This window comes from Bombus pyrosoma, linkage group LG4, assembly GCF_014825855.1.
Source record: "Bombus pyrosoma isolate SC7728 linkage group LG4, ASM1482585v1, whole genome shotgun sequence".
Classification (NCBI taxonomy): Eukaryota; Metazoa; Arthropoda; class Insecta; order Hymenoptera; family Apidae; genus Bombus; species Bombus pyrosoma.
The window spans coordinates 10,930,935-10,956,942 of record NC_057773.1 but is presented as its reverse complement, the minus strand read 5'-3'; positions in this window follow the sequence as shown (position 1 = coordinate 10,956,942).

Sequence of the window (26,008 nt, the reverse complement as noted above, 5' to 3'; positions counted from 1 at the left end):
GATTGGTTCCCGTTTACATTCTCTATAAATTCAAATTAGAACCAAAACTCTAGAAACTAACAAGCCCTAGAACAATCCTACATCTTTGAATCGTGTCAGTTCGTGAATTTCCTTCTCTGAAATTATAACATAAAATTTTGTATTTTCGAAGCAAGATGTACCTTCGCCAAAAGGAGAACGAAAGGTACTTCATCGTATAATTCTTCGAAAAACTAACATGTTTGACTATCGTGTTCTGACAATCTGTCTGAATCTAACGAAGCCAAGAAGGAAACTCACGGGAAACAAGGAATCTCTTTTCCACGGTGATTTCTCAAGTCCCGTGCAATCACAGAAATTAAAGAATCCACGATGGACCGTCATCAGCCGATCTCTGCTCGCGATAGCCTTGATTTGATACAAAAGATCCTTCGAGGAACGAAATCCCCTTTTTTTCAGCTGGAGGGTGCACGCGGTTGCGTTTAAGGCAAGGGACATCGCCATCCCTTTCGTCGGAGGGTCGACGAGGACCTCGACAAATATTTGGTTAGTCTTTGATGGGCTTCGAAGGAAGTACAAGCGGAGGATACTCCGTCGCTGCTTTTCGGATGAGGACAGCTTGGCCTGTAACGTGCCGCTCGGTTGCGGGGGTGGAAAAGCGTAGAGAAGCGTAGAGAAAGTCCTGGGGAATGTCGGGCATTTTTATTGGTTCCAGCTCGGTCTCCGAAATTCGGGTCGAGCCGATCGACTCGAAAGTCGGCAAACGAATCTGATCTCGCGTCTACCTGTCTGTGTCCCTTTGCCCGGTAAAATCAGCTCGATTCGTTAATTTCGAGGATTGATGACCTGTTTCTTTGTGGATCTTCTTGCGAAAGAGGAATTGTACTTTTAAATCGAGGTCCTTGTGTATTTATGTTTATTGATAGTTTATTACACTATATATTGCGAATTTTAGGAAAGACGCCCATTCCTTCTCTCATTGACTTGACTTTTTTGCAGTTTGCTACCTTGGTTAGCTCAACTCTAATTCTACATCACACATAGTTTATCTCTCGTTTCTTTGCATTTGTATCTAATTTCGCTACAATAAAAAGTTGTATTTCTCGTATAATAGATGCTGTTATCAATATTATCAAATTTTATTACCATAAATGTTTGATACTTGCGTACCTTTAAGTTTGCTAGTTGATTAATTTAACATACAATTACAATTGAAAATTATCTCTTTACCAAAGGATAGTAATACTGTAGTAAGAAAAAAATAATCGAACTTTGTACAATTTACTCAGGGACATTACTTTGCTCCATCGCGTTAAAAATTTTCATTCCACCGAATGTCACCGAAAATCGGCCGAACTCTTCCTCCCACGAGCGGATAGGGTCTACCGTTCGTTCTCGGGGGTTCGTCTCCGGCTCGTTGGCTCGATTTTCTTCGGAATTCCATGAAGACCGCCATTGATTGATTCCTTGTTAATTAAAGGCCCCGTAGGAACGTGTTCTGGTAGCTGTCGCGCGAGGGGCGGTGGGGAATACGGGGAATCGATCGTCGAACAAGAAACTACCGCGATCAACGGAATAAGAGGAGAGATCCTCCTTGCCTTTCATCTTTCTCCTCTGCACCACCTCTAGCCATCGTTGACGAGCGGATGTTCTGCATAAGTCGCGTACAGCATGAATATTCATAGATCGCGGTCGAGGCGGAGCAAAGAAAACGATCGATCCGGAGTGGAATCCGTGGGGAAGAAATCGGATCGCGAACTTTCAGTTTCTTCTCGAGGCTGTCGACGTCCCGTTCGTCCTGGTCGCACGACTATCGACGCACGCTGGATCGAGACAGATTTTAATAGCTGTCGAGAATTTCACGTACGCCTTGCGCTCGATAATCACGACGCAAATGCGATCGAGAAATCCCGGCCTTGGATCGATCCTTAATGAGTACGCTTTGGATTCTTGGCACGCCTTGAGATGATTCTCTCCATCGTCCTCGAGTGTTACGTTTTCGTTGCTATTAATTTATTTTTATTGAATCATGGTGGTTAGACAGCGTAGAATCGATTGGATTTTGTTTTTGAATAATTCGTTGTGGGGAAATCTTCCATTTCTCATTACGCGAGATACATGCTCCGTTTTTAGATTTCTTCGTGAAAAAAATGGTAAAAATCTCTTGAATTCGAGTAATTCGACTAACAAACGAGACTTGACCAATAATTTTAATGAATTTGTGACTGACATACTACTTAGTTGCAGAGTTCTGTTGCACAACAATCAATAGGCTCGTAAACCTGTTACTATCACGTAAGAAAATTTATTACGGTTTGTAACATTCTCCTTATAATATTAGTTCACTTGTGCAAGAGATTCATATAGGTAGGCATTTTTCGATTTCATAATATCATTTTTCACAGTGGAAGATCTGTTATAAAATTCCTGCAAACTAAATTTCTTACTTCAACAACGTATGTATACTGCGATTTCAAAGAACGTTACCTTTAACGTTCACGATAATTAGGCCCATACGAAGCTTCGTCTTTTAATGAACGAGTTTCATAGGATCCTAAATTAGAAGAGAAGATAAATAAACGTACGAAAAGGGAAACGATGACAAGTGTAAAACTTCGTTATCGAGGAATCGTTTGCGATCGACGAGTTAGATTAGCGTGTTTCGCGCGACGTAACTTCGTTATTATCGCCGGCATTTTTCCTGCCAGCTTACATAAACGGAGTTCTTTCGCTCGTTGAACATCGGTAATTAATGGAGAGCACGGTGACGAACCGTTCATGCGGATGAATAATTCACCGATCGATTCTGTACCAGTGCAACACTTGGTACGGCGTCATTGTTCCTCTGTTCCGTCGATTCCCACGTTACGTAAAATACAGTGAATTTAATGATGAGAAAGGAGATAAATCCCGCGCTGAAAAATTTGCTACTCTCCCCTCTCTCCTTCTTTCCTTGCCCCGCGTCTCGCTCGTTCTCCTTGTAGCCGTTGTTAGAACGCCGATCGTGCCGAACAATCGTTCGCCGGCGAACTGCGCGTTGCGATCGATGGAATTCGTTCTACGTTTATTCGGTAATTAAAAAAAAAATTGCTCGTTGGAATCGAACTACCTTTACGGGCGTCCGCGAATATCGGCCGTTTCGATTTACTCGCCGAGAGATTCGTGTTTCTTTTATGGTTTTTGTTGGGTAATGAGTTGCAGAAGTTCGGAGAACTCGAAGAATGATGGTAATTTGTATGTTATTGGTAGGCAAAATAGAAGATACGATAGAAAAGATATCATGGAAATTTTTGCAGTATAAATTATAAAACAACTGACGATAAATTTATGGTGATAAGTTGTTCAAAACTAGTAGAATTCTTCGATTAGGCTTAAGAAAGCGATACATTGCTATCATAGAAACTATATAGAAACGGTGATTAGATAGCCTTACAGTTACGTATTTTATGTTTATAGAAGATTACGCTGTCACTGATTTGACTTCACAACTTTAATTGCTTTTCCTTGAATCTCAACAAGCTAACACCTCGACAAATATCGAATATTCGTTATTACTTTATTCACTAAAATTCTATGACAAACAATTGCCATACTTCTCACGACCGCCAAATTTGAATGTTAATCTCCTCATTCGTCAGCGAAACGATGGACGCATATAACACGTCGGGATTCCATCGATCGTACGAGGAGAAATGCGAGTGCCCGCCGTTCTCTGGTTCGTCTTCTTAACGAGCGAGCCGATGCGACCGCGAATTGGCTAAAAACCATATTACCGCCGTGCCGGTGATAATAATTCCACGAAGGGGAACAATGACGAGGCTCACGTTCTCGACGTTGCACGAGATTTAATCGTCGCGCGTGGATATGAAATCTAATGTGCCCTCTAACTATCGTTCGTTGGAAATCACGACTTGTATATTAATCGCGAACTAACGCGCGCCGTGACTATGTTTTGAAATGGCGCGCATCGGGAGAAAGAGAGGAAGATAAGAGACAAAGGTAGAATAAAGGGGAAAAAAGGTAGAAGATCGAGGAAAAAAGGAAGAAACCAGAGCGATTTTCTTCGCTGGCCATTACGAAGAAGCGAGGCTGTTGGGGCTCGTATTTAATCGTAGAGACGTTTCACCGTGAACCGGTCACGCTAATACGTTCCGAGAACCGGGATCGACCGGGAGCAAATTTTCGCACTTTTTACGGACACGCGCGGATACGTTTTTCACCGCGCGACACGATATGAATGACAACAGTCTGGGAACTGGGATGCGGCCTTTGAGGAAATCGAAATCGACTTCCTGTCTCTCGAATGGTATATTCCGCGTTGATCGTTTGAGATCTGTAAGAAAATATTGGAAGTAAATCTATATGAAATTACATCTATATGATATATGTTATTTGGTACTGGTATTATGAGAGAAAGGATCGAGAAAAAGACGAAATTACAAAACTTTCGAAAGAACAATTTAAAAACGAATCAAGACTCGTTTATGAAATGAAAAGCTGCGTCAATAAAAGACTGTAGGAGATTTTTCTAGAGAATTGCATTTTTCTTAGCTCTTTCCCCGAGCATCTTGAAAAGCGTAAGTTGCGTCGAGACGCGCAGCGTATCGCTTTTCCTCTCGCAAAGCTCCTAATGAGAGGTCCCCGTTCCTCTTTCTCCTCCCATTCTTCCTGCTTCCTTCATCCTTCGATTTCTCCCTGGCTGGGCGCAGTCCCTTTGTGCGGACTTCTTCCTCGCTCGGTCGTTCCTCCGTTCGTCGAGAGTTTGTGGAAGTGCTCGGGATTCGCGACAGAGGGTCCGTTAATGAGCAAATATAGGGTGTCCATTAAGTCGCCGACAATCGTCGCTTCGCGATTCGTTTGCTGGAAGCAGTTCAGTAGACTGTCGTCTGCTATTAAACACGTTCTTCCATCTCTTAGACAAATTTCCCCTCTTGAAAATACCCTCAAACAGTCTTTGCCTCCTGTAAATCAATCAGAAAACCGTTTCGTCCATTACGATTCCTTTCTTCCTCTTCTTGAAGCGTCTTAAAAACGTTAGAAGCGCCAATGGACGATTTTCTGAAATTGTACTCGCGACAAAGGCGCGTCCGTAGCTTCGTGACACGAAACGATCCGGATGAGAACGATCCGTGCAGAAAAGACGTCTATCGGTGTCCTTGGCTACCGGTGTTCGTCCTACCAAAGGGAGAGACCGTGTGAAATTTTTTAGTGGCCGGTGTGAGGTCTTTTTTAAAAGGTAGAAAGCAGCTCTTTGACTTTCTATCCGGCGCGGATTCGATCGGACACGATTCCAGGCGCATTCAATTCGCTAACGAGCGGCCGTGATTAGCCGTCCACTGTCCAAGGGTTGTGGATATCCTGGCCCTCGTTCACCCTCTCATTACCCAGTGAGCCCCGGTAATTTCACGGAACAGTCGGTCTAAATTAGCCCAGGCAGTTTATACGCTGGGACGTTCGAGGCATTTCTAGCGAACCTGAAAAGCAGTCAACGTACGTGTGTGCTCGTCTCGGTTCTGCCTTCAAATTTCTTCCATCGTTCTGTGAATCGCCCATAGAGAAGCGATTCTCCGGGCCACGTGGTGGGCCAACCGTCCTTTCTTTTTTCAATAGAGCTACTGTGCACGTTGGACAATTGGTTCGCCTTCCAGACTGCTGTCTTCATAGGGTTCAATTAGAACAACGTCTAACCGCGAATCTATTTGTTACTTGATTATTTTTGTTACTTGATTCACGATTGTCTCGATTGATTTTTCCGCAGTTCCTTTCGTATTTCCAATCGACTCATTTCAGATCGATCTCTAATTAAAAAACGATTCCACGAATCGACATATTCAAATCCTAATAGCTTTTCATTCCAGACTACTCATTTTTATTTTTAAACAAATATCTATTATTTTTTAACGATTACTTGAACTAAAATAATAATTTTACAGTTTCTCTGAGCAATTTTTTCAATAATGGCTGGTAACGATAACACGAAATTGCTTCGCATGATGTACACGATGCTTTCCCGGTTAAATGATCTCAATTGTTCACGAGATCTCGTCAGATTACGTCCACCAAAGCTTCTACACGTCCCCTAAAAGTCAAGTTCGAAAAATGCGTGTCGTAGAATTAGTATAGAACGTAGGACTTCAGAAAGCTCGCGACGAGCGGAGAAGAAAAAGCAGAACGAGTGAACAGTATAGGGAAGAGAGGAAAGTGTCCAGTAGATTGCTTCTGATAGATAATAAAGAGGGCATTTCTCCAAGGGATTGTAGCGCGACGGTAACAGCGCTACCGGGCCGTGTCTGTTCGTTGACAGATATTATAAGTAATTTTGCGGAAGATGGAGAAGGACGAAGAGGTACCTGCTGCTTCTTGGCTGTTACGATCGTACAACGTGACACAACGGGACACAACGTATATAACTCGTCTCCTCGTCTATGCTTCGACGTGCTCGCCTTTTTATTTCTTCACCTGGTTCGCCCCTATAAAAACGAACAACTTACGGAATTGTCGCCGATGTGTCCGCCGCGGTGGAACGTGCGAATGACACGGCGATAAACGCTCCGGACACTGATATTTTCATTACCTTTTGAATCGTTGCTAATGGAACTTGTGTCGAGTTCGTATCTTTTGCACTGGAACATATTCTGTTTCTCGAATTATTTCGATAATCACGGCAGTAGTTAACTGAATAGTTTAGTAAAGGTTTAATAGCTTACTTTCATAACAGATTGATAGCTTTGGTCGTTTACTGAGATTGTTATTCGATGAAAGCGAGGGATCTCGAGGAATGGAGGATCAAGTTGCTGATCTTGTTGCGTCCTTATTGAATTTCAGGGTATTTAGTAGAGAATAGAAATTGGAATAAAAACTGCACCGATGTTAATCGATGACGAAGGAAAAAACACAGATTGATTTTAACGGATTTTGATTTGGAAGGGGAGAGGAAAAATTCGATTTTGAAGGGTTCTTTCCGTGAGAAGGGGCCATCCTTCCGGCCGTTACGATGCCAGCCGATCGTACATCTCTTTCGGCGTTTCTTCTAGAATCCATAATGGCTTGCCGCAAACAATACAAAAATTATGTTCACGAGAGTTTGCTGCAAGTTTCGCAATCTTTCCCCACGGTGTTCGCCGTTTATTCAGCACGCATGATGATCTTTACACTGTAACACGGTTATACGAAGGACTAAGACCGGGCTACATGTAACAACTTTCCCGATTTAAGAATGATATACGGAGCGCACACCCCCTATCTTTTCTTTCGCAGCAAGAAGTACAAGGAATCTAGTGTCGTTCGTGGAATTGTTTGGCAAATTTTGCATCGATTCTATGGTAGATTCACAACGAGATGAATCGTTATTGCTGTTCGAAGTAATAAAGCGTCCGATGAAATTTTCTCCAGGCATGGTTTTCTGGAATATCGTTCTTTATGGTAGACAATTATTCGAATCACATCGAATTCAATCGTAAAGGGTATTATTAAAATTAAACTTGAGACTTACACGGCAGATGTTAAGTATTAGTCGTAACGTAGTTTCTTTAATATCAAAGATATGATTCTCGGATTGGACATATTACCAATACTCAAAATAGCGTCAAATTTCAGCCTCGATGAATGTGCCGTTAATTACTTTCTTTATTTTTCTTGAAAGAATGGTCGCACGATTTCGTATTGCTTAATAATCCGGACAGGCTATTAGGCCTATCTCGCGAGCACAGATGTACAGAAGGAACGTCGAGGGGTGGTCCCGTCATAAAGACCACCGACAACCCCGGGAGTAACTTGGAGTTCGAACGATCTCGCGCCGTCGAACGAGGAGATTTCTTTTAATTAAACTGCTCCCACCCTACGTGCCCGTTCCTCTTTCTTTCCCTCTGGCCGGTTTCCACCGAAAACGGGACTCTCAGGACATAATAGCCGACAGGCACGCGTTATCAGCGTTCGCCAGCAGTCCAATCCCCGTCAGTTAGCTACTTCTGCCTCCCTTTCGTCGCTGATCCGTTCCTGGCTTTTGCTAAAACTTGATGCGTTCCGATGTCAATGTTTTATTGTCGAAAGGGGATATAAAGCGTGTAATGTTATTTTCCGAAAATTGAAAATAAGGGAAAGTATAATCCTGGCAACGTTCAATAACGATTTAGGATTTTGAGACGCTTTATACACATTATTTTCCGTCGCATATTAAAAATCACTATATTATTTACTGCAGGCGTTTATGCATTTTACGACGATATAGGCGAGCCTGTAGATCGATTGTGAAATATTCGCAGCAGCGTTTGAACTCTAGTAGTTATTAATGATGCAACGATACCAATTGACGATTAATTATTACTCGTCTATTCCAAAAATATAACGAAATTGATTAATTATTATTCAAGAATAACGATTCGAATCCTAATAATTTCTCCTCTATTTCACCGGTTTCGTATTCCAAGATCGAGATAAGCCGTTTTAATTACTCGCATGGAAATTACGGATAATGAAAACGTCATGTATTGAGCGTTCTGTGAAAAAAGCGCGGGCATAAAGAGGATTTTAATTAGAGATCGGCCGAATCACGCGAAGGGGAGGCACGTGAAAAGTACGTTAAATGAAATTTGCATAATGCCGCCACGGAACAGGTGAAAATGCCGGGGGCCGACGCGTAACGAGTTAATTCGTTGATAGCCTCTTCACGCTCAGAGGGACCGGCCACGCTTCACGTGCTTCACTGGCTTTATAAAGCGGGCTTGTATCGCGCCTCATTAAGCAAATGGGCTTTAAAGTGGCCGATAAAAATCACCCTTGCGCGACGTTTACCCCTGGCCGTAACGCCGATTAGCATAAAGGGTTAGTTCGTTCGTCTCCCGTCTCTCCTTTTATGAATTACAATGCGTTTTTCACGGCCGATGCGTGGAGTAACAGGTAGATAGTTGATACCGGGACGTGACGTAATGATACGTCAGCTGTTTGCACGCGTACCCTTTCTGGGGGTTGAAGGACGTTCTGGGAGAAGTATCACGCGATGTTTGTTAATGGAAAACTTTTATCGTTTAATTAGGGTCGTTAAGTTACACTATATCCTATCATTTAATATATATATGGTCTTCGTTTTTAGATTAATAAAAATATTTTTATACCTTTTTCTGTACAGATTTCGTCTCGAACAAGTAGTCTGAAACAAGTGGAATTGACCAATTTGTCTTCGGAAACGTTTACTATTTTTACATGAGCTATTCTATCTTGATTTATACTTTAACATTTTTTTGGTACACGCATTCATTTCTCTGGCCGTCCGTGACTTCTGCTGATTACACTGAATTACCAATTGCCAACAACTGCGCGCAATCGTTTGGAATAATGATGACCAGACTGCGGGGGAAAAAGGTCAGCACGTACGAATCATTCGTCACGACGCGACGCTGAGGAAAATAATTCATTTCCTGTCTTTTTCATCGCGTTGCTCTATTCGAAACCAGTCGCTGATATCAATTGTTATTCGCGATATCAGTTTCCGAATATCTCATTCGATCATATTTTGGACATTTTTCATTTCCAATCTATGCGAATCTCATGTTCGATTCTTTTTACGAAAAAAGAAGAAACGAGAGAGAGAAAGCGAGAGAGAGAGAGGGAGAGAGAGAGAGAGAGAGAGAGTAAGCAAAATCTTACCTTCCACCCGATTCTTTTTTAATCAAAATAGGCGTCTCGTCAGATAGAGACGCGTGAGGATCCAACGATTTCGTCGAGGGTTAAGTATCAGGCCGCCCGATTTCATTCTCGTAATCCGTTCTTAAGCAGCATCCTCCCCCCTTTTTTTACGAGGCCCCGGCCTTCGTTCACGCTACCCAGTAGAGATAACGCGGGCTTTATTATAGATTGACCCCCGCACTCGACCCCTCGTTTCGCTCCGCCAGCCTTCTTCGCCCCCTTTTGTCTATGTCTCCAATCCGGAGGATTCTCCCGCTCGTCCCCGAAGTCCACACCCTTTGGACCATTTATCTCGATCGTTTGCATCGAACGGGAAATTCGACCTTGCTGGTTATGGAACTACCCGTCACAAAGGACTTTGTTTCGTCAAAAAGAAAATATATTCCTTATCCAACGAACAATACAAAGCACGTAAAGATCAAAATTTTCTATACACCGAAGATATTTCGAATTTTCTCTCTAACGATTTTTCCACGTTCCACTGTCATAAAAATATCATTTTAGAAAAGCTAAACTGCTCAAGATTGAAAAATTAATTATACCAAGATTTCCTTATTACAATGTTCAGATTATTAATCGGTGAAGCTATTGGATCTAACCTTCTGTTTGAACTCAGCGTCGAATCGCCCCACGCTGGTTCCGCCATTTATCGAGCGTTTAATTTTACTGGACTTTCACGAACACGTTAGTCGAAGCGTTACACTCGAGAAATAATCATTCCGAGGCGAGTCCAGAGGCGGACGGGAGGTGAACGTAGCCGAGGAAACGAGCCGAGCCAGTGGGAGAGAAGGGCGAAAGACGGGGGCAGGAGAAAGATAGAGAGTAAGAAGGGTGGAAAACCCGCCGGATTCTTAGAGGGTGGAGGTTTGCGAGGGGATGACGCGAGGGGTGGGTTAGTCAGTTGGTTTGGTGGGGGTTTCGTGTGGCAATCAATGCCGTTGAATTAACGCCTGGCTGGCCGTTTGCGGGAAAAGTAAGATTAAAAGAAAGAAGAAATGGACGCCAACTACCTCGCAGCAAGCCGTGGCTTCGGGGGTTGGGTGGCACAATACCCGGAATGTCTATAACAACGCTCTAGAACCGCTCCCGTTTCATTGCTTGCTTAATCTTCCGGCTGGCACGTAGTTACGTCAGTTTCTGTCACATACAAAGTGACCCCGATATCGACGATACTATCGAATGGCTTGTTCATCGATCGCTCGAATGAGTAATAACGCCCGCTGCCACCGTTGACCCGAATCGATTTTCAACCTTTTCCTTCGATGCGACGATTCGCTTCGTCCGCTTTTTCCCGTCAATCGGGGTATCAATTGACAGAAGGTGTTTGCATGAATATAAAATGATTAAATTATCCACTTTTACGCACTTTTTGAGAAATGTAAAGTAAAAGTGTGCAGTATGCAGGGATATGTGAAAAGCATAGAAAATATTCAAGGTAAGGTACTCGGTATAATATTTTTTCGTTGAAACAAATCTCTATCTAGGTACCATTTGTCTAGTTGTTAAAAATTTACATAAATATTCTCAGTGGAATGATTATAGATCGAACAACTTCGGTTGAATCATATGGACATAATTATTTGGAATAATTCACAGATGCAGTAAAACTACTACCACTTTTCGATCCTTCGTCTCTCGTTTTCCTTATTTGATTCCTTCCTCGGTATCAAATTGCAACGACGCTGAAAAATTGCCAAGTGTAATTTTCAAATTTTCCTATCGAGAGTAAAAACATAACACTTTTACAAATACAGCGATTCACGAATAATAAGGTACGCAACACGTGCAAAATCGTCACAAATACAAAATAGCTAGCAATAGCTGTAGAAAAATAATTCGTAATAATACGTAAAAATTTTCAGGAAGCATACGGTGATTTCAGTATCGATCTGCGGTGATGTTTTGCCTCTTGATACATCGGCGTGTTTTATGGCTAACACTTCTTCACCCGCGGATCTACGGGTATATCGTTTTCCAGAGGCACACGAGGCTCGTCTCAATCAGAGAGGGACCCACCGCCACCCGCGGTGTGATTGGTGACGGCGATAGATCATTTTTTAAGTCTCGTTGCCTGTTCGCTTCCGATAAGGGCGCGGCAGCCGTGCTGCAACTTCCGCATTCTACTTATTCCACGATTGGTCCGAGGGACGTTCTGTGCGTGAACTTTAAATCCACGTCATTGGTCGAGAGCCGCTGGTTTTGCATACCGGCCGCGCATGTGCGTATCCAACCCTTTTTAAAAAAGGGTGGCCTTCGTCATTCTCCCCCTTCTGACTTAAAAAGCGAAGCTGCCGTTTTATTGGCCGGAGGTTGCCCTCGAAGGGCTCGTTTGATTTCATTGGCTCGACACAAGAGAGTTTCTTGCTATTGTTCTTCGTTGTTTTCGTTGATTTTCAGTTAGCGTTTTCAGTTAGTATCTTTAGGGTAGTTGCGGAATTTTCGGTACATTTTATTCTACAGCGATGTTATATTTCTGGTCTCTTTTCTATTATTTGTGCTGTTAACGTTGAACTTCTACAACGAAGAATTAAAACGACATAATTTATATTTTCTTTATCCTTGATGTGGTTAATTTTCGTACTAGAAAATTAAGGAGGGTGGTTTATGTCTTTTTAAATAGATAGTTTTGAATATAGTAGTAGTAAAACAGGGTTGGTTGGAATGAAAAGGAGGGTTGAAAGATAAAGGGTACTTTAAAGGCTTGTCATTGGCTGCCGTGAACCCTATCCCTTTGCATACTAACATGCGCATGAGCATAGAGAACGCCTTCTTAGGGAGTTCTACTCTTTTAAATCTTTAAGGAACGAACTTGAAGAATGGAGGCTTTTCCTCGTCTATCGATATAGCGAGTCTTAAAATAATTTCTATTCCCGTGATTATCTTTCAACGAATCAAACAATATTTCGGATAGAATGATACTTGAACGCAATTCGAAGCGACGCTTGTCTTAAATTCAGTCAGTTTCTCTGCCTAGAATATCCAAGGTTTGGGCGGCGTTAATTCCATGCGGCGGTTGATTGCCTTTGCCATTGTTGCCATAGTTACCATGCGAGAGAAAGCTACGATCGTGTCGGGCAGAATAGCAAGGGTGGCTGCGGGGGTGAGTCTACGGGTGGTTAATGAAGCCAAATCCGTTTACGATGAATGCTACGGGAGAAAGAAAGGGACGCTGGGTTCGTTAGACGGTCTGCATCGGGACGACAACGTTGATCTTGTCGGAGAAAATGTTTGGTTAAAGATTTTCCTTCAACCTTAACCCTCTTACAGAAACAACATTTACGAACATTCTTAACTTCTTCAAAACTGTTAACAACTTTTTATATCATTTATGTTTTCTGAATTTCATATTCGAAATAAAACGTACAACTAATAAATTAATAAATCGATCGTTTTAGCCAAATTGTTACGTAAAATGGTTAGAACGTATAAGACGAACGTATATTTCAATATTATTTCGTTCAATATTAACAAAAATATATTTTGATAAACACAACTAAAAGATAAGAAATAATTTTCTTCGAGTCTTAATGAATTCACTCCTGAAGAATAGAAATACCTATCTTTTTTATCTGCACTCTTCGTCCGTAGGAAAGAAGGTATTAATATCGTGAAAGATCTTTTGAATTCTTTAACTTTCATCAGACCACAGTTAAATCCCCGATTCGACCATTTACAGAGCCACTCGAGAAACTAGACAATCGGCGACTCGCGTGCCGCGACCGAGGGTGGCGTTTGTTCGATTTCCACGAGCACCAGGGGTGCTTTTCGTAACCGGAAGATCGCGTGTCCTCGAATCGTTTAAAAATTTTTGCGAGTTTTTCAACCAGTGCTGGCACACGCCCGTCGTCTTTTGGAGCTACGATAAATGATCATTACCATGGCAATCCTGTAACGATTATCATTATAACAGACACGGCAAAGAGAATTTGTTTTATATATGCAGAGTACTTCATCAGACTTCGCGTTTAATTATCACGTTCTGCTTGATAAGTATACTGATAAATCTGATAATCTGCGTCTGATAAATTTTTAGATTAGGTCTGTCAGTTTCATAGAACGGGAGAGAAGTCGAAGAAGAAAAGAAAAGAAACGTTTAACTTGTAAGTAGATACTTCGATGCGTTTTATAGAAAGGCGCAGTTGAACAGAAAAGTAGTTCCGTTTTTAAATAGACTAGAAGATAATGGCACTTTCAGAAAGATTATGTTAGACGGTGATTAGAAACAACGATTAAAGTAAAATACAAATCGAATTTAAATTGAAATCAAATCTGGTCAAATCAAAGCTGGTTGGCTCTGTTTTCTAAAATACAAAGACCAATAAACAAGATCGCTGTCAGAAAACTTTCGCATGACAATTTATTTCAACTAGAGTCTATCATTCACGTTCTATCATTCAGTTCGATTTATTAACGGCAAACAAATAAACTATATTTCGAAAAGTTCGAGATAACAATCCAGATGAAGAAATTAGCAAGAGAATTCGATTAATTTTACAGAATCTAAGATTGTCTGCCTTTGAAAATATTTTCCTTCGCTGATCTTCATAGATTACCTGGTCGAGTTTGATAAGGGGAACGCCAGGAACTCGATAAAATTTGCCGCTGTCTGCTTTCCTCTCGGCTCCATGAATAAACATAAGATTGGTCATTTTCGTGGTCAGCTATATTTTCTTTGAGGCAGCAATTTTACGCAACCACGAAGTCGTAATTGATGGGCAGCGTGGAAACACCCACCAAGATATTGAAGATGCCTACGAATCTCGTGACGAAGCTCGATTTCAAACTTTCAAATGACTGGCATCGCCGCTTGTTTATGAAAGGCGGTACGCCTTTCGTTTCCGGTCTTTTAGACACGTGCGTGTTTCTTCTCGATCGTGGAATATGCTATTGTGATAATTCATCGATGCACTGGTTAAGATAGTACACGTTAACCTTTCGCGGTCCAGTTGCGATGAACTCGGTAACGTTAAATGTTCCGAAAAGGGAACTAAAGAAAAGATAGAATTTACAGCGATAAATTCTCTTCACTGTTTCTATGAAATTAATATGTATGTGATTTTTAAAACCGTTTTATTAACAATTAATAATTTTAAATTACTATATTGTAGGTTACGTGAAATGTTGTTGGATTACGGTTGTTACTTTGAAAATGAGTATAGAAAAATACTTCTGAGATATCATAGTCTCTGTGTACCACATTTTCATGTAAAAACGTCGTAACTTGTGAATTGTACCCGAACGAAATAAAGTTTCTTTGAAAAGTTTTGTTTAAAAATATTAATGGTTAATTCTAGGATCTTATCGCTCAATGTTATTATACATTAATTGAAGCGATACGGTGAGATTAAACAGGTTTATATGATTACGATTAATCTTGTCAAAAGCGTTTGCATGTTTTTAACAGTTACAAAAACTAGAGGTCTGAACCATCATTTTTTACATAATTGGTAGATAAAGAGAAGTTTTCAAATTTTACTAATCGATTATTTTTCGATAGCCAGCGTAAATATGAAATTCTCTTCTTCAGCACGATGAACACATCATCGTCGTGAAGTTTACCAAAGTCTCACGAAAAAAAAAAAAAAAAAAAAAAATAAGAGCACTAATTGCCCTTCTCGCTTGTTCCGATTAGACAATCGAGTTTAAATTATCCGCCGATCACGTCAGGGGAGTAATTAACACTGCGAGAATAGAAATTCTTTTTCTATCTGCTACAGCACTTTAATTTTCCGTAAGTGCGCGCTTTTGCCTGTTTAATGCGATCGACGATAAGCCTGGCCTCGCAATTCAATCGAGTTTCCCGCTGTTCGCTTCCTTGGACTTTATCCTCTTTTCGTGTAAATGTACACCAACAGAGATGAAATATATTCCTTTTTGCATTTTTCCACTCCTAATGATTACATCTGCTTCAAATGTACAATTCCACAAGGATAAAAATCTCTAATTTTATATTATATCTTTTAAATACAAGCTAAGCGTTCATAATGAATCATCTTATTTTAATGCAAGCCATATCCTTTTCGATTTAACATTAGAACTACCAGAGTGGTAAAAATAACCAATTTCTAATTTTATACATTTGCGCTGCATCTTTGGTAATTGTACCTATTCGCTGTGAAATAAATGAATAAGAGCTTATTCCTCTGCCTGCATTATACATTTTTCATGTAGCTTCCATTTTGATATCTTGGGTGCAGGTCTGATACTTTAATCGCTCGTAGTTTCAGTATTAAAAATGAGATTTGCTTGGAAAAGTCGATAACGAATCCATCTGGCAAAGTTTCTACGAAGATGGCAAGAAAGGATGGAGGAATGTTCCAAATTTCATAGGTAGCCGATCGGGTTCGTGTAACATAGGGAGATTATATGAAAATTTATTTGTTATATATATACATATAAATAGTATCGTAGACGTCCATTAGACTGGTATAAAATTCTGCTTTGCGCGGAACGTGCGCTACGGGGCTCTCTTTTAGTTTACTAATTAAAGCAACTGCCTCGCCGGGTGCTAATGAGTAGGCGCAGTCATAACTTTACGTCGGCAATTACCGCTGCTTTATTACGCTTAACATCAACGTTATCATTGCACACGAATCTGTTCGCTGCAGCCTTAGAGAATCATCCTAATTATTCACCGCGTGTCCTTTCGCGACAATTACGTGCAAAAGTCTCTTTTTCCTTCAGTCTGTCTTTTACGATTTCTTAAGATGCCCTAATGCTCAAATTAATATTAGCGTATCCCCCAATTCTGAACCATATAATCATATATATATAAGCATTTTAACATTTATGAATTAAATTATTTATAACCATTTTAAAAACGTGTCTAGTCTCAGTTACACGAGATATTCTATATCGTACATTTTACATTGCATTGCATATTGTACATTAAATTGAGTTGCTTAGTATTCTGACATAAAAATCAAATAAATCTTCGATTTCCACATTGCAATTTCTTTTTTCGAAACCTGCAGTAGTAAAGGCAATCGGTTCTCGTCCGCGAGACGAGCCAAAGAGGAAGCAAATCCGCGACGAGACACGGCCAGAGGGAGAAAGTCTAGGGGTTGGCGAAAGCGCGAGCAAATGGGAGTTTGCACGTGCACATTAATAGAACACAGTAGTTCTCTGCTCGTATGACGTTGCTTGGTACTTAGGCTCTGTTTTCTTCCCTCCATCGAATCTTTTTCGGTTTCGAAAAAAGAAAAAAAGAAAGGAGAAGAAGGAAAAAAAGGTTGCCAGCGAGTAAAAGCTCGAACATCGTCGCCTCTTCTGGCAATTCCCCGAGTAACTTCGCTGCCAGTCGCGTCGCCTGGTAACGTATCTATCCGTAAACTCGGCTGGAGCATATACGTACACGTCGCCGGGATATGTACTCTGGCAACAGTCGTCCCAGCAGTTGTCGAGATTCGTCCCGGGAAAAAAAGTCGTGAAAACGAGCGAATCTCATGACGGTCGATTCGCCAACTTTCTGCAACGAGTCACGAACTAGCAGCTCCTCTTCCGCTTTAACCGCTTTAACATCATCACTAAGGACCGCATGGCTGGCCCAAGACTGGAACGCTGTATGTATGGTGACGACTTTTGGATAGAAAGGTATTTGGAATTGTGGATGCTTGACTAGGAAGATTTGTAGCTCGTTTGTCTTGAAGGATGAGTGATCGAGACGTAGCGTATAAAGAGCAGCACTCCAGATCGAAGATATGTGTACACTTTTTAAAGTGCAAGAAGTTTATAAGAAACGAACACATAGATAATTTCAAAGCAACCGACATTTCTGAAATATTCAAAATGATGAAAATTTTGTAACCGCAAATTAAAGATCACGATATTACTACGATCTTAAATTTTGACCTATTACTCCATAATATACGTTTCTCATGATGGATCCTTAAAAGAGATTTATTTTATGCTGTAAAAAATACATTTAAATATACATATTCTAGTTATTTATATTTTCCAGAAACATATTCACATTCACGATCAAAATTGATCACGCATAATAAAATTTCCTCGTACAATCTTTAGACACAAATGAACCTAAAATATTCCATGTCCGTCGAATTCCAAAAGCGACTAATGCTATACCTCTAACCATAAACTCTAGCAAGATTCACGATGTAAAAGATTGACGGTTGATCGTGGCGAAAATTTTTCAGGCGCAAATCCGAGGATGAAATTACGATGAAAGGAAAAGGACAGTCGTAATTCATCCGTGCTCCCTAGCACTGGAGAACGTTTTTAGGTCGCGTAGTAAGCGGGTAGGGGGTGTCTGGGTGCTGCCGCATCGATCCGATACATCACGGGGGCATTTACATCCCCGCCGTAGCCAGCCCTCGCTGTCCCTTTCCCTCTCGCTAGCCGTTTTTCCCCGATCTTCCCTTTCTTCCCATCGGCCGGCCCAGCTAGCATCCAGAGGGTGCTTTTCTCCCGTGCGGGCGCTTATGCCGCCACTTTCCTGGGGGCGCTTGCGCGCAGCTATCCTCTGCTCTCGCGTCCCTTCCGTCGGCACCGTACAACCCACCCTCCACCAATTTTCAACCCCCTTTTCTTCTTCCCTTTCTCTTCCGTTTCACCCTCGCGACGTTCTCCGTCGTTGGTCTTGGAAGCCGATGCAACGGCCATTGTCTACGCGTCAAATCTCAACTCGCTCGTTCGAATGATGATTTTCTACCGAGAAGATACCTTCAGTCTCTATACGAATACTAGTCCTTTTTCTATTTCATTGGCCTGTGTTGTATTCATTCATTTTGTATGGTGTGTGTACAGACCTGTTCTTGGGAAAATACAGTTTGGATACGTTTAGTATCAGGAATTAGTTTGACAGATGCGTATTGAACGGGAAATTCGAAATTCGATTTTCTAAAAAACGAAACGCCCAATGCAATCTCGTTGCTTTTGATAGCCGCCGTATTTCCGGTCATAGATTGTTTTCCCCATTACATTCGTACCACGATTTTCCGCACACTTTGTATAGCTACTTTAATGTTGATTGATACGTTCTTTCGCTCCTTTGTTCGCGCTTATGTTTATCGTTAGAGACTTACATGGACAACGTAGCATTTAGCACTTTATTTGAACCCTCTCTCAATCTTATTTTAATGACAGTAAGTCAATTGCTGTTTACTAGCCGATGTTGGATTTCTGAATACCTTCCTGAAGCAATATAATTATAATATATAATTAGTAATAATAATAAGGAGATAATAGGGAAAGGATAATGTACTTAAGAAAAGAAGGTCCAAATAAATTGTTACGATTAATATGAAATGTATTTATATTGCAGTAGGAATAACAAGCGGTAGGTTTATAAAAAGAGTAGATTGATATAAAGAAACTTTGTAGCACATAGTTTTTAATTAGATCGTTTCTATGCTTCCTCCGTGATTTAAAGGCTTACGATCATCGATGCTGAGGTAAGTGAATAATTACAAGAGGAATTTGAACGCACGGCCGAACGTCGATTAATAATAATTTTGTCATTATTCACCGACTGAAAGGTACGAGCCACTCAATGTCGGCATAAATTTCTCACTGGCTGCCACCGCAAAAGCTTTCTATGTAAAGCCGTGCGACTGCGAAAAATTAATTTCTGTCTGATTTGCAATTCCTTCCAGAATTTGCTAGTCGACGCGAATAGAGAATTACGCGCAGCCATAATAAATAAATAAATAAATAAGCAATGACGGCACGCACCACATACCTCACGCGAACGAGAATACGTTCTTATTTTTTTTTCTCCTCTATTTGTTTGTATGCGTGCACGTGTACACGCCGTGGCTGGGCTCATCAAGCGACTATGCGTGTGGAAGAAGATCAAACAGACCGGGAGTTTTTCATTCTAATTACTCCGCGCCGAGCAATTACCAGATAGCATCGGCCGACGTCGTTTCGGTTTGAGATCGTAGATTCTTTCGGTCTTCCTTCTTCGCCGCGGTTAGCCCCTTGTGAACCATTCAACCGGACAAGCTTTGCTCGAAAATCGAACCCATTCACCAAGTTATCATCGATTCTACTGTATGTACCATGTTACGAGGAGGCATAGACGCGTAACAAGATTATGTATATTTCCTTCTTGGTTCCAAGATACTCGCAGTAAGAAATAAAAAATAATTTAAAATCTGATTGAAAAGTGGTTGTTTCGATAATTTAAGAATATGTACCGTATCATGATGTGAAATAGACATCTAACGAGGTTGTATTTCTCTTTGGACCTACTAAAAGATTCCTTCACTTACCTCTTGGTCTACGATCTTTTAAAGTAGCTATTCAAACGGATGCATAAGTCTAGGAAGTATACGGCTATCTATCTCCGGAGAGCGTTATGTTGATTTGCAGCTAGCGATTCTCACCGAACGATTACAATTAAAGATAAAATTGAAATAAAACATCGTTACAAATACAATCTGTCTTGTCGAATCGCAATCACAATCCATGTCACGAACGTGACTCGATGTTACAAGTGAAGGGGTTAATTTCCAATGTATCTCCTTACTTAAAAATAGATGATAAATTCAAGGCGGGTAGTTTCTATAATCTGAGGACAAATTATCGAAGACCTTGAAAGAAAGACCACGCCCAGAATGATTCTTTAACAAAGCCAGCAGCACCAGGGACCAGCAAAGAGTGCTGGCCAGGATGCTGGAAGATGACGAAGGGTATCAGCGGCGAAGGAATGGATCGGGGGTGGTTCTTTGTCTCGAGGGTTCGGATTCTGGGAGATAGAGGCTAATTCCCAGCTTCCACCCCTCGTGGAATGTCGACGTGCAGGCGAAACGAACTCCTTCTCGTCCACCTTTCCGCCCTCTCGTCCTCTTTCCTTCGCTTTGCTGGCTACTTTGATGTTCCTAATTTGATTGAAAGAATCCGCCGTACGGATCTCCTAACTTCGTCTTTATTGATTGCTGTTTTGTTCGCCGTCGCAGCCGGAGAATCCAATGTCTACACGATGCAACCCCTTGTACACTCCTGTTCTTTCTTTGTCGCGGTCCTCTGTCTTTGAAACGTCCTGTAATCGGGCTGATCCATTGTCCCAGACCAGTCTGATTTCTAGGAAGTAGGTTCCTACGTCGATAGATATCGGTTTTCGAAGATTTCTTAAAAATGTCTGAATCTTACTAAGCATAGCATTTTCGATAAGCTTCTGAATGAAGAAAATTAGAAAAAAAGCTATAAACGTAAAAATTCATCTGTATGTCAGAATACGTAGAAACGTCCTCTAAAAACACGTGTCTATTATAAGACGAGTACTGTAAATGATCCAAGATTTTTGTTCAGCTTAGAAAATCCAGTCTAATTATCGTTTTATATTTTTCAAATTATTAGTATTAAAAACCTTGGACAATAAGTCCATCCAAATTCTAAACCATCACAGGACCTTTCCCCAAGTGAACGTCGAACGGCCATTCAATTAATCCCCGCTCTCGAGCGAATTTAATTAGTCGATTTCGTGTCTGTTCAAGTCACTAGACACGGAAAGGAACCGTGGATGGGTCGCGGGATCTCCTAATTTCCTTTCCTCTTCTCTTCGCTCCGCCGACTCGACTAGTGAACTGACGAAACATAGAGAGAGAGAGAGAGAGAGAGAGAGAGAGAGAGACAGAGAAGGAAAGGAAGATGAGAAAAAAAGAGAGATACGAAGAAAGAACTTTATCAGGAAATTCGATAAAGGGAGTCCGCGAATTTTCTGCGAAACCGGAGAGATTCTGACTGGGCTACGGTCGTATCTTATCGCGAAACAGACGTCCACGCCAGAATCCCGGCTCTGGCTTCTATATAGCGCTACGTACCTGTATTATATCTGCGTCGTTCACATATCTGGATAGACCGCATCACATCCCGCCTCTCTGTCTCTTTCTTCTGATATATATATATATATATATATATATATATATATATACGACGTATATACCTCCCCTCGATCCAGGGGGTGTGTACGTGTATCAATATTATATCTCGCGAAATATCGAATGGACGTCGCGTTTCTTACCCTCTCGGTCCTTCTTATTTCGCGACGAACACAGGTTCGTTTTAACCGATTTCTTCTACGGCGTTTCTTGTTTGTCCTCGATGGACTCGTGGTTTGCCTGATCGATTTTCATGGACTCTTATAGTTATCGTGAAAGCTCTGTTTATAGATATGGTTTAGAAACGAAAGAGAGGGTTCGTTCTGAAGAATCATCTAACTGCCTAATTTCCTTATCTATCAGTTGTTTAATGATCTAATTGGACCAACGAGATATTAATTTACTTTGCAACAGTCTCTGTTTTTCCAATATCGCCCCTAAATGATTCCTCGTTAATCATACCCGTTAATCTTCGTCATTCCTTTTATCACGACTTTCCACCAAGTCTACGTGCATGTGTTCCAGCACACAAAGATCGATAACGTGCCTATTATCGGCATTCGACCGGTATTAATCCAACCAAGCTAATCGCACGTCGATTACAGCAATCGTAACGAGGGCCGATAAACGCTGGAATCGAAATGAAAAGTTTCTACTCGCGGACGTTCTCGTAGCTTGGAGCTTTACGAGCCGAAAACTGTTGCCACAAAGTGTTCTTGTTCGACTCGTGCTATTTTATGGCAATGAGCGCGCTCATTTTATCGCGTTATCAAGCGCCAATTACACTCGATAAGACCAAATGCGTTTGTTTCGCGTTTCATGAAACTGCGCGTTGACGCTTTATTATTTGTCAATTTGTTAGTTAGATCATTTGATAGCTATTCTATTTTTCTAGGATTAATTCGTTTAAGCTGCTATTTTCTATGGCATGCGTGAAAGATCGTAGGATATCAGGATGGAATTAAATCATCGCACAGTGCGTTAACACGTGAACATTCCTACGATCATCGAACGTTGCGACTGACAAGTAGTTATGAATTTTATGCTTCGGGAACTGTAAAATGACCGACCGTACCGCGTAGCAGGCAACGATTTCATTTTCATACAATGTAATATGAAAATCAAACACAGACAGGGAATTGAATTCTCTTTCTAATTTGAACAACTTGACTTTAACGGACGCAAACATGAATCCAAATTATGCTCCAATAAATCTGATTGTGATCGACTGAACGAGACTCTAACAGTAACATTCCGCACGAAGCTTAATTCGCGTTTACGTATCATCAAAAATAAAGCTGACCTACAAAGAAATATCGAGGCGAATGCTTCGTTGCAGGACCCCTGGAATTTTGCAAAATTCCGCAGGCACAGTTGCCGACATTTGTCCAGAGTGCGGGGAAAACGGTGACCGGAGAGCGGTACAATCGCATTACTAATGATTTTACTTGGGGGCGACCCTCAGGGCCGTCATATCGATACGATAGGAGGCTGATTCGCCGGCGGAAACGTCAGTCGGATAAACCAGGAACGTTCAGACCACCCTTCGTTCCATTCCTCTCGAAGCAACGCGAACGGCGAAGATGAAGAGAATCGTGGAGATCAGGGGTTATGTCTAGCTGATCGAGCCCCCTCCCCCGTTTCGATGATTTCGTTTACCCCGAGCATCGGGGACAAAAAGCGTATCGCGCGACGATGCTTCGTACGAACGCATGAATTCCCCCGGGTGACATTTACTTAAAATTATGTTCTTTCTGTAGAAATAGATGATTCTGTTTGCTACGCTGTTTCCCTTGTTTGCCGGGCGAAACATAAACGATCTTTATTTATGGAACCGAGTAATGTTCCTTTAAGTTGATTGGAAAGATACATTTTTGGATTAATATTTAATACGTTCACTGTCGAGTCACGTATCAATAGTCGGTTGATGTGTGGCTGTCATCTTCGATGGGGCGAGGAATTTGATTTACGCGATCGATATTGATTTTGTTAAATATTCTGGAGCAGAACTATATATTTTATCGTCGTTACGATGTATCTTTTAACTGTTACGTTCTTTGGATTGTTCCCGGTACAATCCTGTGTCTTTATCATTGAAAGATCTCGTAAATTTGATAAAGATACGAAAATGTCGCTTGGTATTAAACTTCTGTTAAAAGTTTGTAAGAATGTAGATTAAATATTCGAGGAGTTAATCCGATTCTGACACAACATTTCATAATAAAGGTCGTGTTAAAAATAGATCGATAAAAAAATGTTTAAATTGTACCGACTGCGTTTCGTGGTACAAGTTTTTATATCTTTGGGTATCGCTGATTCGTCTCGACTGTCGTAAAGTCTCAAAATGCAGAGGGAAATGAGAAAATTATACAACAGAATCGCACACTCAGCTTCGATAAAACACAGTACGGGGACAAGAACGTTCATTAATCGGTTCGCGGACGGTAAATATTTAACCGCACCATTCGGATCGAAATCGCGTTAGCAGGGCGGAGTAAAAATCCGGCGGGATTGCCACGAGTCGCGGCAAAACAGCGATTAGAACGAAGGGAAGAGGAAGGATGGAAACGGAGGATGGGAAGAGCGACAGGACGAATGGAAGGGTGAGAGTTTCTTGCTCGATGGACGGCTTTTCTTGCGGCGAGTACTCGCCGCGACACAAATAGCGTATGATTGAGTGAGCGCCGCGAGGGATTTCCACAGACGTGGAAACGGAATATCGCGCGAGGGAGGAAAAAAGAATGGCGGAGAGAAACGTCGACGTTTAGTCGCTGCGAGGGAAAAGGCACCCCGTCGCGCCTCGCGGGAGCGTAACGGCCCCTCCTCCTCACGAAAATCGACCATGTTCGAATTCTTCTCTCCCTTTTCCTTCAGATTTTTGTTTTTTCACTCGAACTTGTTTCGGTTACGTATCTATTTGGTGTATCTACCAAAGAAGCTTCTCAGTAAAACAATATTAATTCTTCGTGATTCGTTGTTGAATCAAATTCGATGTTTCATTTGTATTTCTTTTAATTGTAGATGCTGATGATTTTCACATTATCAATATATTAACACGTTTTACGGAGAATAAAAGAGTGCATTTTCCGTTAAGAAACAGAAGTCAGAATTACGATAATATCTAGCAAGATATTCTGTTGTTAATTACAGACGGCGAAATAAGGAAGAAACTAACAATACTTAATGTATTAAGTATGTATGAGAAACGATGTATTAAGAAAAATATAGTTTTCTTTAAAAGAAGCAGAATTGTCCTTCTAGTCTTTGTAACACCTGGCACTTTCGCATCAGATTGTGACGTATCTACTACGATTAAAACGATTTAATTTTGCTGAATGAAAATTTTCTTCTACCTTCTATTTAACATTAAACCATTTCATTCATTTCATTTGCTTGGCACATTTTGTATATCGAAACTAATTTGCAAACAGTTAAGAGATAATTATTATCTCTAGCTCTTCGAATAGTTACGATATCTATCGATCTTTTCGCAATAAGTTTCTGGAGAGTTGCAACACGAACAGGACAAACTATTAAGAAATTACATCCATGAATTGCCTTCTATTCTCGACGAAAAAGAACACAGTGCATGCAGGGTGCAGTGACCATGGAACGCTTATTGTCAGCCATCCGCAACCACGAAGCTTCCAGGGGACATCTTCCGGTAATTCCCCGGCTCTATGACGAGCAACGTCTCTCTTTCTCTCTGTTTTCCCGCGTGTCCAGCCACGCTGAAGCGATTTTTATTTGCCGCGGTAGTATGCGCTTCATAATCCGCCTCGGTTCTTCACGAAAGCTCGAATTTCTTTTTCCTTCGGCTGTGTTTTCTTGCGGCTTTCCCCGCAAGGATAGAGGTCTTCTTTGTCAGTCCATTGGCAAAGACTGACAGGTGGAAATGGACGATTAAGCGGCTGACAATTCCGCCTGGGATAGTCTGTTTCACTCATGGAAAAAAACCTAAGCCTTGTCCAGGTTCGATGATAAATTCGTTGGTTATCGATATATTTCGAGGAACTTCTTCCCAAGGAACATTGACATTGCGAGCGGATGAAGATTTTTATTAACACGCGATACAGCAATTTTGGAGGATGCAGAAAAATTAGTAACAGAAGAATTCGATTATCGTTTAAAGGAATTATTCGTTGAGAAGATTCAATGCAATCTAGCTGTGAGATCAGTCGTCACTTTTATCAATCTCTGCTTCGTAACAGGTTAGTACACTTGTGGCATAAATTATAGTTCCAGTTTACCAAAGGCAGATTATATTTGTAACGAAGTCTGATTTAATTTCTAATTTAAACTTCTATTTTTCGATAAAAACCACTAAATACAAATCACCTACGTTTCTTAAGTCGCTACTGGAAAAATCACAAAGCGAGGGACTAAAACGTGTCTCGTTGTCTATCTGATATTTGTTTGACCTAGCTTGCATTGCTTAAATATTTTTGAACCAGTTAATATACGATAAAAATCTCGTGGCACGGAATCGCAAAATTCTCAAGAAT